The 13,082-nt window shown below is 61.5% G+C and overlaps 1 non-coding gene across 1 annotated transcript; it reads left to right on the plus strand.

Annotated features, from left to right (window-relative positions):
• Positions 1–10,865: 10,865 nt before the first annotated feature.
• Positions 10,866–12,680, plus strand: LOC142793645 (small subunit ribosomal RNA). Its single transcript, XR_012891709.1, has one exon. It is a non-coding gene; the product is annotated as a small subunit ribosomal RNA (ribosomal RNA).
• The last annotated feature ends 402 nt before the right edge of the window (positions 12,681–13,082 follow it).

A 13,082-nucleotide genomic window follows, 5' to 3' on the forward strand; every position in this document is an offset into this window, starting at 1 on the left:
CGCGCCAAGTACGAAAGGAACGGCGCGCAGTAGGGGTTTAAAACAAAGCTGGTCCCAAAATCGCGCCAAGTACGAAAGGAACAGCGCGGTCGAGACTCGGAAGAAAAAGCTTTCAAAGTGTCGTAGCACGATGCACACTGCTGTTCGTGTGGAACAAACGTGACTACCGTGCTGTACGGTGGAGTTCTGTGCGCAAAAGCGGCGCGTGTGTTTCTAAGCACCACAGCGTTGTGTCAAAAAAGAGGTGTCTGAGAGAAACGCATGCGACTGCCGTGCTTTGCGGCATAGCACCGTGCGCAAAAACGGTGCGCATGCAAGAGGTGTCAGAGCTAGCGAACTTGTGCCACGAGCAACAGGTCACTAAAAGCCTATAGATGACGGTGTTGGAGGAAAAGAAAAATATCGAGAAAGCACTGCGGTGTGCCGTGCGTAGGGACGGGCGCGCGTGCCACATGCCGCCGAAATATGGGTGTCGGAGAAAACAGAGTGCCGCGCGTAACGAGGGGCGCGCGTGTTACAGAGAGATATGCCCAAACGCATGAAAGTGTACGCAGGTGTCCTAAGGCAGTTTTTTTTTTTTTCCTCATTTTGATGTCGCCCCGGCTGACGCGGTTTTCGTTTTTCCGTGCCGCCCCGGCTGACGCGGTTTTCGTTTTTCCGTGCCGCCCCGGCTGACGCAGTTTTTGCGCCGCCCCGGCTGACGCGGTTTTTGCGCCGCCCCGGCTGACGCGGTTTTCGCGCCGCCCCGGCTGACGCGGTTTTCGCGCCGCCCCGGCTGACGCGGTTTTTGCGTCGCCCCGGCTGACGCGGTTCGGACTTTGCACTTTTTGGCTCACCCCGGCTGGCGGCCCACTCACTCGATCGCCAGGTCTGTTTGCCCCGGTGGTTCCACCGCCAGGCTTAAGCGCGAACTTTTTTTGTTTGTTTTCTTTTGATTAAGCGCAAGCTTTTTTCTTTGTTTTCTTTTGATTAAGCGCGGGCTTTTTTCTTTGTTTTTTTTTTATTTCGCCCCGGCAGACGCGGTTTTTGCACCGCCCCGGCTGACGCGGTTTTTGCCGCCCCGGCTGACGCAGTTCGGACTTAGCACTTTTCGGCTGTGCCTGGCTGGCGGCCCACTCACTCGATCGCCATGTCTGTTTGCCACAGTTTTCCCGGTGGTGCCGCACCCGGGCTCGCCCCGGCTGACGCAGTTTTCGCGCCGCCCCGGCTGACGCGGTTTCGTGCCGCCCCGGCAGACGCGGTTTTCGCGCCGCCCCGGCTGACGCGGTTTTTGCGTCGCCCCGGCTGACACGGTTCGGACTTTGCACTTTTCGGCTGTGCCTGGCTGGCGGCCCACTCACTCGATCGCCATGTCTGTTTGCCACAGTTTTCCCGGTGGTGCCGCACCCGGGCTCGCCCCGGCTGACGCAGTTTTCGCGCCGCCCCGGCTGACGCGGTTTCGTGCCGCCCCGGCAGACGCGGTTTTCGCGCCGCCCCGGCTGACGCGGTTTCGTGCCGCCCCGGCAGACGCAGTTCGGACTTAGCACTTTTCGGCTGTGCCTGGCTGGCGGCCCACTCACTCGATCGCCATGTCTGTTTGCCACAGTTTTCCCGGTGGTGCCGCACCCGGGCTCGCCCCGGCTGACGCAGTTTTCGCGCCGCCCCGGCTGACGCGGTTTCGTGCCGCCCCGGCAGACGCGGTTTTCGCGCCGCCCCGGCTGACGCGGTTTCGTGCCGCCCCGGCAGACGCAGTTCGGACTTAGCACTTTTCGGCTGTGCCTGGCTGGCGGCCCACTCACTCAATCGCCATGTCTGTTTGCCACAGTTTTCCCGGTGGTGCCGCACCCGGGCTCGCCCCGGCTGACGCAGTTTTCGCGCCGCCCCGGCTGACGCGGTTTCGTGCCGCCCCGGCAGACGCGGTTTTCGCGCCGCCCCGGCTGACGCGGTTTCGTGCCGCCCCGGCAGACGCAGTTCGGACTTAGCACTTTTCGGCTGTGCCTGGCTGGCGGCCCACTCACTCGATCGCCATGTCTGTTTGCCACAGTTTTCCCGGTGGTGCCGCACCCGGGCTCGCCCCGGCAGACGCGTTTTTTTTTTCTTTCGCCCCGGCTGACGCAGTTTTCGCGCCGCCCCGGCTGACGCGGTTTCGTGCCGCCCCGGCAGACGCGGTTTTTTGCGCCGCCCCGGCTGACGCGGTTTTTGCCGCCCCGGCTGACGCAGTTCGGACTTAGCACTTTTCGGCTGTGCCTGGCTGGCGGCCCACTCACTCGATCGCCATGTCTGTTTGCCACAGTTTTCCCGGTGGTGCCGCACCCGGGCTCGCCCCGGCTGACGCAGTTTTCGCGCCGCCCCGGCTGACGCGGTTTCGTGCCGCCCCGGCAGACGCGGTTTTCGCGCCGCCCCGGCTGACGCGGTTTCGTGCCGCCCCGGCAGACGCAGTTCGGACTTAGCACTTTTCGGCTGTGCCTGGCTGGCGGCCCACTCACTCGATCGCCATGTCTGTTTGCCACAGTTTTCCCGGTGGTGCCGCACCCGGGCTCGCCCCGGCTGACGCAGTTTTCGCGCCGCCCCGGCTGACGCGGTTTCGTGCCGCCCCGGCAGACGCGGTTTTCGCGCCGCCCCGGCTGACGCGGTTTCGTGCCGCCCCGGCAGACGCAGTTCGGACTTAGCACTTTTCGGCTGTGCCTGGCTGGCGGCCCACTCACTCGATCGCCATGTCTGTTTGCCACAGTTTTCCCGGTGGTGCCGCACCCGGGCTCGCCCCGGCAGACGCGTTTTTTTTTTTTCTTTCGCCCCGGCTGACGCAGTTTTCGCGCCGCCCCGGCTGACGCGGTTTCGTGCCGCCCCGGCAGACGCGGTTTTTTTGCGCCGCCCCGGCTGACGCGGTTTTTGCCGCCCCGGCTGACGCAGTTCGGACTTGGCACTTTTTGGCTGAGCCTGGCTGGTGGCCCACTCACTCGATCGCCATGTCTGTTAGCCACAGTTTTCCCGGTGGTGCCGCACCCGGGCTCGCCCCGGCTGACGCAGTTTTCGCGCCGCCCCGGCAGACGCGGTTTTCGCGCCGCCCCGGCTGACGCGGTTTTTGCCGCCCCGGCTGACGCAGTTCGGACTTGGCACTTTTTGGGCTGAGCCTGGCTGGCGGCCCACTCACTCGATCGCCATGTCTGTTTGCCACAGTCTTCCCGGTGGTGCCGCACCCGGGCTCGCCCCGGCAGACGCGTTTTTTTTTTCTTTCGCCCCGGCAGACGTGGTTCCCCCCCCCCCCCTTTTCGCTCGCCCCGGCTGACGAGGTTTTCGCGCCGCCCCGGCTGACGCAGTTTTCGCGCCGCCCCGGCTGACGCGGTTTCGTGCCGCCCCGGCTGACGCGGTTTTCGCGCCGCCCCGGCTGACGCGGTTTTTGCGTCGCCCCGGCTGACACGGTTCGGACTTTGCACTTTTCGGCTGTGCCTGGCTGGCGGCCCACTCACTCGATCGCCATGTCTGTTTGCCACAGTTTTCCCGGTGGTGCCGCACCCGGGCTCGCCCCGGCTGACGCAGTTTTCGCGCCGCCCCGGCAGACGCGGTTTTCGCGCCGCCCCGGCTGACGCGGTTTCGTGCCGCCCCGGCAGACGCAGTTCGGACTTAGCACTTTTCGGCTGTGCCTGGCTGGCGGCCCACTCACTCGATCGCCATGTCTGTTTGCCACAGTTTTCCCGGTGGTGCCGCACCCGGGCTCGCCCCGGCTGACGCAGTTTTCGCGCCGCCCCGGCTGACGCGGTTTCGTGCCGCCCCGGCAGACGCGGTTTTCGCGCCGCCCCGGCTGACGCGGTTTCGTGCCGCCCCGGCAGACGCAGTTCGGACTTAGCACTTTTCGGCTGTGCCTGGCTGGCGGCCCACTCACTCGATCGCCATGTCTGTTTGCCACAGTTTTCCCGGTGGTGCCGCACCCGGGCTCGCCCCGGCAGACGCGTTTTTTTTTTTTCTTTCGCCCCGGCTGACGCAGTTTTCGCGCCGCCCCGGCTGACGCGGTTTCGTGCCGCCCCGGCAGACGCGGTTTTTTGCGCCGCCCCGGCTGACGCGGTTTTTGCCGCCCCGGCTGACGCAGTTCGGACTTAGCACTTTTCGGCTGTGCCTGGCTGGCGGCCCACTCACTCGATCGCCATGTCTGTTTGCCACAGTTTTCCCGGTGGTGCCGCACCCGGGCTCGCCCCGGCTGACGCAGTTTTCGCGCCGCCCCGGCTGACGCGGTTTCGTGCCGCCCCGGCAGACGCGGTTTTCGCGCCGCCCCGGCTGACGCGGTTTCGTGCCGCCCCGGCAGACGCAGTTCGGACTTAGCACTTTTCGGCTGTGCCTGGCTGGCGGCCCACTCACTCGATCGCCATGTCTGTTTGCCACAGTTTTCCCGGTGGTGCCGCACCCGGGCTCGCCCCGGCTGACGCAGTTTTCGCGCCGCCCCGGCTGACGCGGTTTCGTGCCGCCCCGGCAGACGCGGTTTTCGCGCCGCCCCGGCTGACGCGGTTTCGTGCCGCCCCGGCAGACGCAGTTCGGACTTAGCACTTTTCGGCTGTGCCTGGCTGGCGGCCCACTCACTCGATCGCCATGTCTGTTTGCCACAGTTTTCCCGGTGGTGCCGCACCCGGGCTCGCCCCGGCAGACGCGTTTTTTTTTTTCTTTCGCCCCGGCTGACGCAGTTTTCGCGCCGCCCCGGCTGACGCGGTTTCGTGCCGCCCCGGCAGACGCGGTTTTTTTGCGCCGCCCCGGCTGACGCGGTTTTTGCCGCCCCGGCTGACGCAGTTCGGACTTGGCACTTTTTGGCTGAGCCTGGCTGGTGGCCCACTCACTCGATCGCCATGTCTGTTAGCCACAGTTTTCCCGGTGGTGCCGCACCCGGGCTCGCCCCGGCTGACGCAGTTTTCGCGCCGCCCCGGCAGACGCGGTTTTCGCGCCGCCCCGGCTGACGCGGTTTTTGCCGCCCCGGCTGACGCAGTTCGGACTTGGCACTTTTTGGGCTGAGCCTGGCTGGCGGCCCACTCACTCGATCGCCATGTCTGTTTGCCACAGTCTTCCCGGTGGTGCCGCACCCGGGCTCGCCCCGGCAGACGCGTTTTTTTTTTCTTTCGCCCCGGCAGACGTGGTTCCCCCCCCCCCCCCCTTTTCGCTCGCCCCGGCTGACGAGGTTTTCGCGCCGCCCCGGCTGACGCAGTTTTCGCGCCGCCCCGGCTGACGCGGTTTCGTGCCGCCCCGGCTGACGCGGTTTTCGCGCCGCCCCGGCTGACGCGGTTTTTGCGTCGCCCCGGCTGACACGGTTCGGACTTTGCACTTTTCGGCTGTGCCTGGCTGGCGGCCCACTCACTCGATCGCCATGTCTGTTTGCCACAGTTTTCCCGGTGGTGCCGCACCCGGGCTTGCCCCGGCAGACGCGTTTTTTTTTTTCCTTCGCCCCGGCAGACGTGGTTCCCCCCCCCCCTCCGTCTTTCTTTTTGTTTTTTTTTTTCGCCGCGGCTGAAGTGGATTTTTCGGTGCCTCGACGCCCCGGTAGTCGCGGTTTTTCCGTTTCCGCACGGCCCCGGCTGACGCTGCTCGGTCACAGTCGCCTTTTGTGAGGATTGCAGACTTCTTGAGCGCGGGTGTTTTTTTTTGTTGTTGTTGTTGTTTTATTACGCATTCGCTCCAGCAGACGCTGTTTAGACTTTTTGTTTCCTCTTTTATCCTGCGACGAGGTGACGAGGTTTATTCGGTGCCCCGCCGCCCCGGCTGAAGTGATTTTTCCTGTCCCGTGCCGCCCCGGCTGACGCGGTTGGGACTTCGCGTTTGTTCGGCCGCCACGGGTTTTGGCGCACTCGCTCGGTTGCTTGTTGTTGCCACTTGTTGCGAACCCAGGTTTCTTGAGCGAGCGCGGGCGTTTTTTCTTCCTTTCTTTCTTTGTTCTATGTGTTAGCGAATCGGCCTTTAATATCACACGAGGACTCACAACCAACAATTTTCAGTTTGAAGTGTAAAAAATCTGCAGGTGTTGACGTAACTGACTTGCCCCGTACCCTTGAGTACATCCATGAAGTTCTCGTAGTACTACTAAATCGCATTATTCCAAGTGGAGAAATTCCCATAAACTTGCAAACCTCTACACGAAAATCGGTGCGCGTGATAAAGTTGAAAATTATCGTCCGATATCAAATGTGCCTTCTATAACACAAATTCTAGGAAAAAAAAAAAAAAAACACTTGTTCGCCGTTTTCTGCGCCGTGACTGGCAGCACTCCGGCGAAGCGAAACGGGGTCGATTCGAGCACGATATCGGCGTCTTTCGACGTGCTCGCCGGCGACCGTCGCACGAGTACGTCGCACGAGCGCGTCTGCCGGGGCGCCGTTTGCGAAGCCGACGCAAAAGTGGGAACCGCCGCTCGGATGATCGCCGCTTTCGGCAGAGTGAGTGTTGGCACTCCGGGGAAGCGAAACAGCGTGAATGCGCCCACGAAATCGGCGTATTTTGAAGTGCCCGCCGGCGACCGTCGCACGAGTACGGTAAACCGCGTCAGCCGGGGCGTAGTTCGGGACGCCGACGAAAAAGTGGGAAGCGCAACTCGGATCTTCGCCGTTTTTGCAGGAGTGAGTGGCGGCCCTCCTGCGAGACCAAGAAGCATCGATTCGTGCACGAATTCGGCGCCTTTCGACGTGATCGCCGGCGACCGTCGCTCGAGTAGGGCAAACCGCGTCTGCCGGGGCGGGCTTCGGGACGCCGATGCGAAAGTGGGAAACGCTGCTCGGATGTTCGCCGTTTTTGGCCGAGTGAGTGCTGGCACTCGGGCGAAGCCAAACGGGGCCGATTACGGCACGATATCGGCGTCTTTCGACGTGCCCGGCGGCGACCGTCGCACGAGTACGGTAAACCGCGTCAGCCCGGGCGGAGTTCGGGACGCCGATGCGAAAGTGGAGAACGCCGCTCGGATCTTCGCCGTTTTTGGAGGAGTGAGTGGCGGCACTCCGGAGAAGCCAAGGAGCGCCAATTAGCGCACGATATCGGCGTCTTTCGACGCGCTCGCCGGCGACCGTCGAACGAGTAGGGCAAACCGCGTCTGCCGGGGCGGGGTTTACGACGCCGACGCAAAAGTGGGAACCGCCGCTCGGATGTTGGCCGTTTTTGGCAGAGTGAGTGCTGGCACACCGGCGACGCGAAAGAGCGCGAAAGCGCCCACGAAAGTGGCGTATTTGGACGTGCTTGACGGCGACCGCTGCAGGAGTACGAAAAACCACGTCAGCCGGGGCGAGCGACCCACGGCGGTCTGGGTGCTTATCGCTGCTATTATAGGGGCACCCCGGCAGACGCAGAAAAAAAAAATTTTTTTTCGACCTTCTTTTTTGCTGGTCGAGCTCGGGTAACCCAGGTCGCAATGGGAGCCGCGCACGAAAGCGGCGTCGCGAGACGCGTTCGCGGTCGCTAGTCGCACGAGCTCGGCAACCGCGTCAGCCGGCGCGGAGTTCGGGATGCCGACGGCTAAGTGGGTACCGCTGCTCGGATGTTCGCCGTTTTTGGCCGAGTGAGTGCTGGCACTCCGGCGAAGCGAAACGGGGCCGATTCGGGCACGATATCGGCGTATTTCGACGTGCTCGCCGGCGACCGTCGCACGAGTACGGCAAAGCGCGTCTGCCGGGGCGAGGTTTGCGATGCCGACGAAAAAGTGGGAAGCGCCGCTCGGATCTTCGCCGTTTTTGCAGGAGTGAGTGGCGGCCCTCCTGCGAGACCAAGAAGCATCGACTCGCGCACGATATCGGTGTCTTTCGACGTGCCCGCCGGCCACCGCCGCACGAGTACGGCAAACCGCGTATGCCGGGGCGGGGTTGGCGACGCCGACGCAAAAGTGGGAACCGCCACTAGGATGTTCGCCGTTTTTGGCAGAGTGAGTGCTGGCACACCGGCGACGCGAAAGAGCGCGAAAGCGCCCACGAAAGTGGCGTATTTGGACGTGCTTGACGGCGACCGCTGCAGGAGTACGAAAAACCACGTCAGCCGGGGCGAGCGACCCACGGCGGTCTGGGTGCTTATCGCTGCTATTATAGGGGCACCCCGGCAGACGCAGAAAAAAAAAATTTTTTTTCGACCTTCTTTTTTGCTGGTCGAGCTCGGGTAACCCAGGTCGCAATGGGAGCCGCGCACGAAAGCGGCGTCGCGAGACGCGTTCGCGGTCGCTAGTCGCACGAGCTCGGCAACCGCGTCAGCCGGCGCGGAGTTCGGGATGCCGACGGCTAAGTGGGTACCGCTGCTCGGATGTTCGCCGTTTTTGGCCGAGTGAGTGCTGGCACTCCGGCGAAGCGAAACGGGGCCGATTCGGGCACGATATCGGCGTATTTCGACGTGCTCGCCGGCGACCGTCGCACGAGTACGGCAAAGCGCGTCTGCCGGGGCGAGGTTTGCGATGCCGACGAAAAAGTGGGAAGCGCCGCTCGGATCTTCGCCGTTTTTGCAGGAGTGAGTGGCGGCCCTCCTGCGAGACCAAGAAGCATCGACTCGCGCACGATATCGGTGTCTTTCGACGTGCCCGCCGGCCACCGCCGCACGAGTACGGCAAACCGCGTATGCCGGGGCGGGGTTGGCGACGCCGACGCAAAAGTGGGAACCGCCACTAGGATGTTCGCCGTTTTTGGCAGAGTGAGTGCTGGCACTCCGGCGAAGCGAAAGAGCGCGAATGCGCCCACGAAAGTGGCGTGTTTGGACGTGCTTGACGACGACCACCGCAGGAAAACGAAAAACCACGTCAGCCGGGGCGAGCGACCCATGGCGGTCTGGGTGCTTATCGCTGCTATTATAGGGGCACCCCGGCAGACGCAAAAAAAAAAAAAATTTTTTTCGACATTCTTTCTTGCTCGTCGACCTCGGGTGACCCAGGTCGCAGTGGGAGCCGCGCACGAAAGCGGCGTCGCGAGACGGCTTCGCGGTCGCTAGTCGCACGAGCTCGGCAACCGCGTCTGCCGGGGCGGAGTTCGGGACGCCGACGGCTAAGTGGGAACCGCCGCTCGGATGTTCGCCGTTTGTGGCCGAGTGAGTGCTGGCACTCCGGCGAAGCCAAACGGGGCCGATTCCGGCACGATATCGGCGTCTTTCTACGTGCTCGCCGGCGACCGTCGCACGAGTACGGCAAAGTGCGTCTGCCGGGGCGGGGTTTGCGACGCGTACGCAATAGTGAGAACCGTCGCTCGGATGTTCGTCGTCTTTCGCCGAGCCAGTGCTGGCACTCCGGCGAAGCCGAACGGAGCCGATTCGGGCACGATATCGGCGTCTTTCCACGTGCTCGCCGGCGACCGTCGCACGAGTACGGTAAACCGCGTCAGCCGGGGCGGAGTTCGGGACGCCGATGCGAAAGTGGGAAGCGCCGCTCGGATCTTCGCCGTTTTTGGAGGAGTCAGTGGCGGCACTCCGGTGAAGCCAAGGTGCGCCAATTCGCGCACGATATCGGCGTCTTTCGACGTGCCCGCCGGCCACCGTCGCACGAGTACGGCAAACCTCGTCTGCCGGGGCGGGGTTTGCGACGCCGACGCAAAAGTGGGAACCGCCGCTCGGATGTTCGCCGTTTTTGGCAGAGTGAGTGCTGGCACTCCGGCGAAGCGAAAGAGCGTGAATGCGCCCACGAAAGTAGCGTATTTGGACGTGCTTGACGGCGACCGCCGCAGGAGTACGAAAAACCACGTCAGCCGGGGCGAGCGACCCACGGCGGTCTGGGTGCTTATCGCTGCTATTATAGGGGCACCCCGGCAGACGCAGAAAGAAAAAAAAAAAAAAATGGGGACATGGCGTGCGTCACCGTGCGGCTTCGCAGCGTTGCCGAAGTCGCCGAGCCCTTCGACTGAGCCGAACGGCGGACAGGGAACGTTGGTCGGCCGTTCTAACCTGTCGGTGCCACGCCGAGACGTCGTTAAGGAAAACCGCGTCGTGGGCCTCTACGACGCCGTCGAGTCGTTGTACGTTTGGTGTCCAGCGTGTCGGCGGCGAGTAGCGGACACGTCGTTCACGACTTCGGTCTTTCGCAGTCGACGCGAACTTGCGGAGAGTCGTGGTGCCTCACGTTTTCGGCAGAAACCGCGGCGGAATTTTCCCGTGCGTGCGCGCACGACCTCGGTGCTGTGCCGTCAGCGTAGTGTTGCACAAACTCGTGGCCTACCCAAGGTGCGGTACGTTTGCGGCCGTATCCTCGGTGGGAATTTCGTGAGTAGGGTCGCAAATTCTACGACCTCGGCGGGTTTGAGAGCGACGTAGACTTGTGGCACGCTCAACGTGCCACACGTTTCGGGGCACACCCGCGGTGAAATTTTCTCGAGTACGCTCGTATTAGTGCCCAAGGAGGTCTGGGTACTTATCGCTGCTATTATGTGGGGGTTCTCGTGAGCGGCGTACGCGAAAGCGACCGGGTGTCTGATATGCGGCGGGCTTCGGCCTCGTCAAGCGTGTCCTCGGGTCTGCTCCAGGGGAATCCACGGCAGTCGTCTGCAGCCTCATCCGCTTGATGCGTTAGGGGCTGGTTGTCGGACGGTGCCGTTTTACCACGATATCGAGGTGTGTTCCGTGTCGTCCTCGGGCGATTCAGATGCGAAAGCGCCGAAGACGCGGGCGTGACCCGTCGTCTGGCGGCTTTGCAGTCTCGGCTCCGTTGCTAGTTCCGGCCGGTCCACCGACAGTGCAGCGGGCTTGGGCAACCCGCACGGCGCGACCGAGTCGATGCAACGAAAAAGAGCGAGCATGAACGTGCTTCTTGCCGCACGGCTCCCACTCGTCTTTCGGGAAGGTTGTGCCGTAGCGAGCTCGAACGCCGTCATCTCGGAGTGCAAAATAAGCGTGTTGGGGCGCCTGAAGGTGGCCTCCGCCGCACACAGACTGCGTCCGGCCCGCCGAAGGCGAGGACGGACGCGCAGTCGAACGATTACCTGGTTGATCCTGCCAGTAATCATATGCTTGTCTCAAAGATTAAGCCATGCATGTCTAAGTACATGCCGAAATAAGGCGAAACCGCGAATGGCTCATTAAATCAGTTATGGTTCCTTAGATCGTTTCTTCCTACTTGGATAACTGTGGCAATTCTAGAGCTAATACATGCAGTGAGCCTGGAGCCCTTTGGGTAACGGGTGCTTTTATTAGACCAAGATCGATCGGGTTTCGGCCCGTATTGTGTGGTGACTCTGGATAACTTTGTGCTGATCGCATGGCCACGAGCCGGCGACGTTTCTTTCAAGTGTCTGCCTTATCAACTTTCGATGGTAGGTTACTTGCTTACCATGGTTGTTACGGGTAACGGAGAATCAGGGTTCGATTCCGGAGAGGGAGCCTGAGAAACGGCTACCACATCCAAGGAAGGCAGCAGGCGCGCAAATTACCCACTCCCGGCACGGGGAGGTAGTGACGAAAAATAACAATACGGGACTCTTTTGAGGCCCCGTAATTGAAATGAGTACACTCTAAATCCTTTAACGAGGATCAATTGGAGGGCAAGTCTGGTGCCAGCAGCCGCGGTAATTCCAGCTCCAATAGCGTATACTAAAGCTGCTGCAGTTAAAAAGCTCGTAGTTGGATCTCAGTTCCAGACGAGTAGTGCATCTACCCGATGCGACGGCTCGGACTGAACATCATGCCGGTTCTTTCTTGGTGCACTTCATTGTGTGCCTCGAGATGGCCGGTGCTTTTACTTTGAAAAAATTAGAGTGCTCAACGCAGGCGAGTCGCCTGAATAAACTTGCATGGAATAATAGAACAAGACCTCGTTTCTGTTCTGTTGGTTTTTGGAATACGAGGTAATGATTAAGAGGGACGGACGGGGGCATTCGTATTGCGGCGCTAGAGGTGAAATTCTTGGACCGTCGCAAGACGAACTACTGCGAAAGCATTTGCCAAGAATGTTTTCATTGATCAAGAACGAAAGTCAGAGGTTCGAAGGCGATCAGATACCGCCCTAGTTCTGACCATAAACGATGCCAACCAGCGATCCGCCTGAGTTACTCAAATGACTCGGCGGGCAGCTTCCGGGAAACCAAAGTATTTGGGTTCCGGGGGAAGTATGGTTGCAAAGCTGAAACTTAAAGGAATTGACGGAAGGGCACCACCAGGAGTGGAGCCTGCGGCTTAATTTGACTCAACACGGGAAAACTTACCCGGCCCGGACACTGGGAGGATTGACAGATTGAGAGCTCTTTCTTGATTCGGTGGATGGTGGTGCATGGCCGTTCTTAGTTGGTGGAGCGATTTGTCTGGTTAATTCCGATAACGAACGAGACTCTAGCCTATTAAATAGGTGCGGGGTTCCCAGCACCTTACAACCTTCTTAGAGGGACAAGCGGCTCCTAGCCGCACGAAACAGAGCAATAACAGGTCTGTGATGCCCTTAGATGTCCGGGGCCGCACGCGCGCTACACTGAAGGAAGCAGCGTGTCTTTATCCCTGTCTGAAAAGACTGGGTAACCCGTGGAACTTCTTTCGTGATTGGGATAGGGGCTTGCAATTGTTCCCCTTGAACGAGGAATTCCCAGTAAGCGCGAGTCATAAGCTCGCGTTGATTACGTCCCTGCCCTTTGTACACACCGCCCGTCGCTACTACCGATTGAATGATTTAGTGAGGTCTTCGGACCGATGTCCGGCGCGGCCTTTCGGTTGCGCCGGTCTGTTGGAAAGATGACCAAACTTGATCATTTAGAGGAAGTAAAAGTCGTAACAAGGTTTCCGTAGGTGAACCTGCGGAAGGATCATTAACGGATTGTGAAGGGTGAGCGCCTCAGCTGCGTCTGCGCCCGACACTTTCTGCCGCTGACCCCGTTTGGACGCGGGGTCGGCTTTTCCCCACGGGGCTGCCTGAATGTGGAGCGGCACCCCGTGACAAATTGTTGCGCCCAGCGGACGCCAACACCGCGACCTTGGACGGTCGGCCAGGTGGCGGACGCGGGTACAAACGGCGCAACGCACTCATAGGTCGGCTTTCGACCCGCCACTGCACCGTGGCTCGAAGCGCTCGAAATGCGCGACCCGACCGCTGCGGGACCGCCTAGTACTGTAAACAGGAGCGGCGGAGCGCGAACGGCGAGTCGTGGTTACGTCGGTAGAAGGCGAGGCTGCGCGTTCCCGAAACGCCAGCCGAGTGCCCTCCCGACCGTTCG

The sequence above is a fragment of the Rhipicephalus microplus genome, unplaced genomic scaffold (assembly GCF_043290135.1).
Source record: "Rhipicephalus microplus isolate Deutch F79 unplaced genomic scaffold, USDA_Rmic scaffold_315, whole genome shotgun sequence".
Taxonomy (NCBI): domain Eukaryota; kingdom Metazoa; phylum Arthropoda; class Arachnida; order Ixodida; family Ixodidae; genus Rhipicephalus; species Rhipicephalus microplus.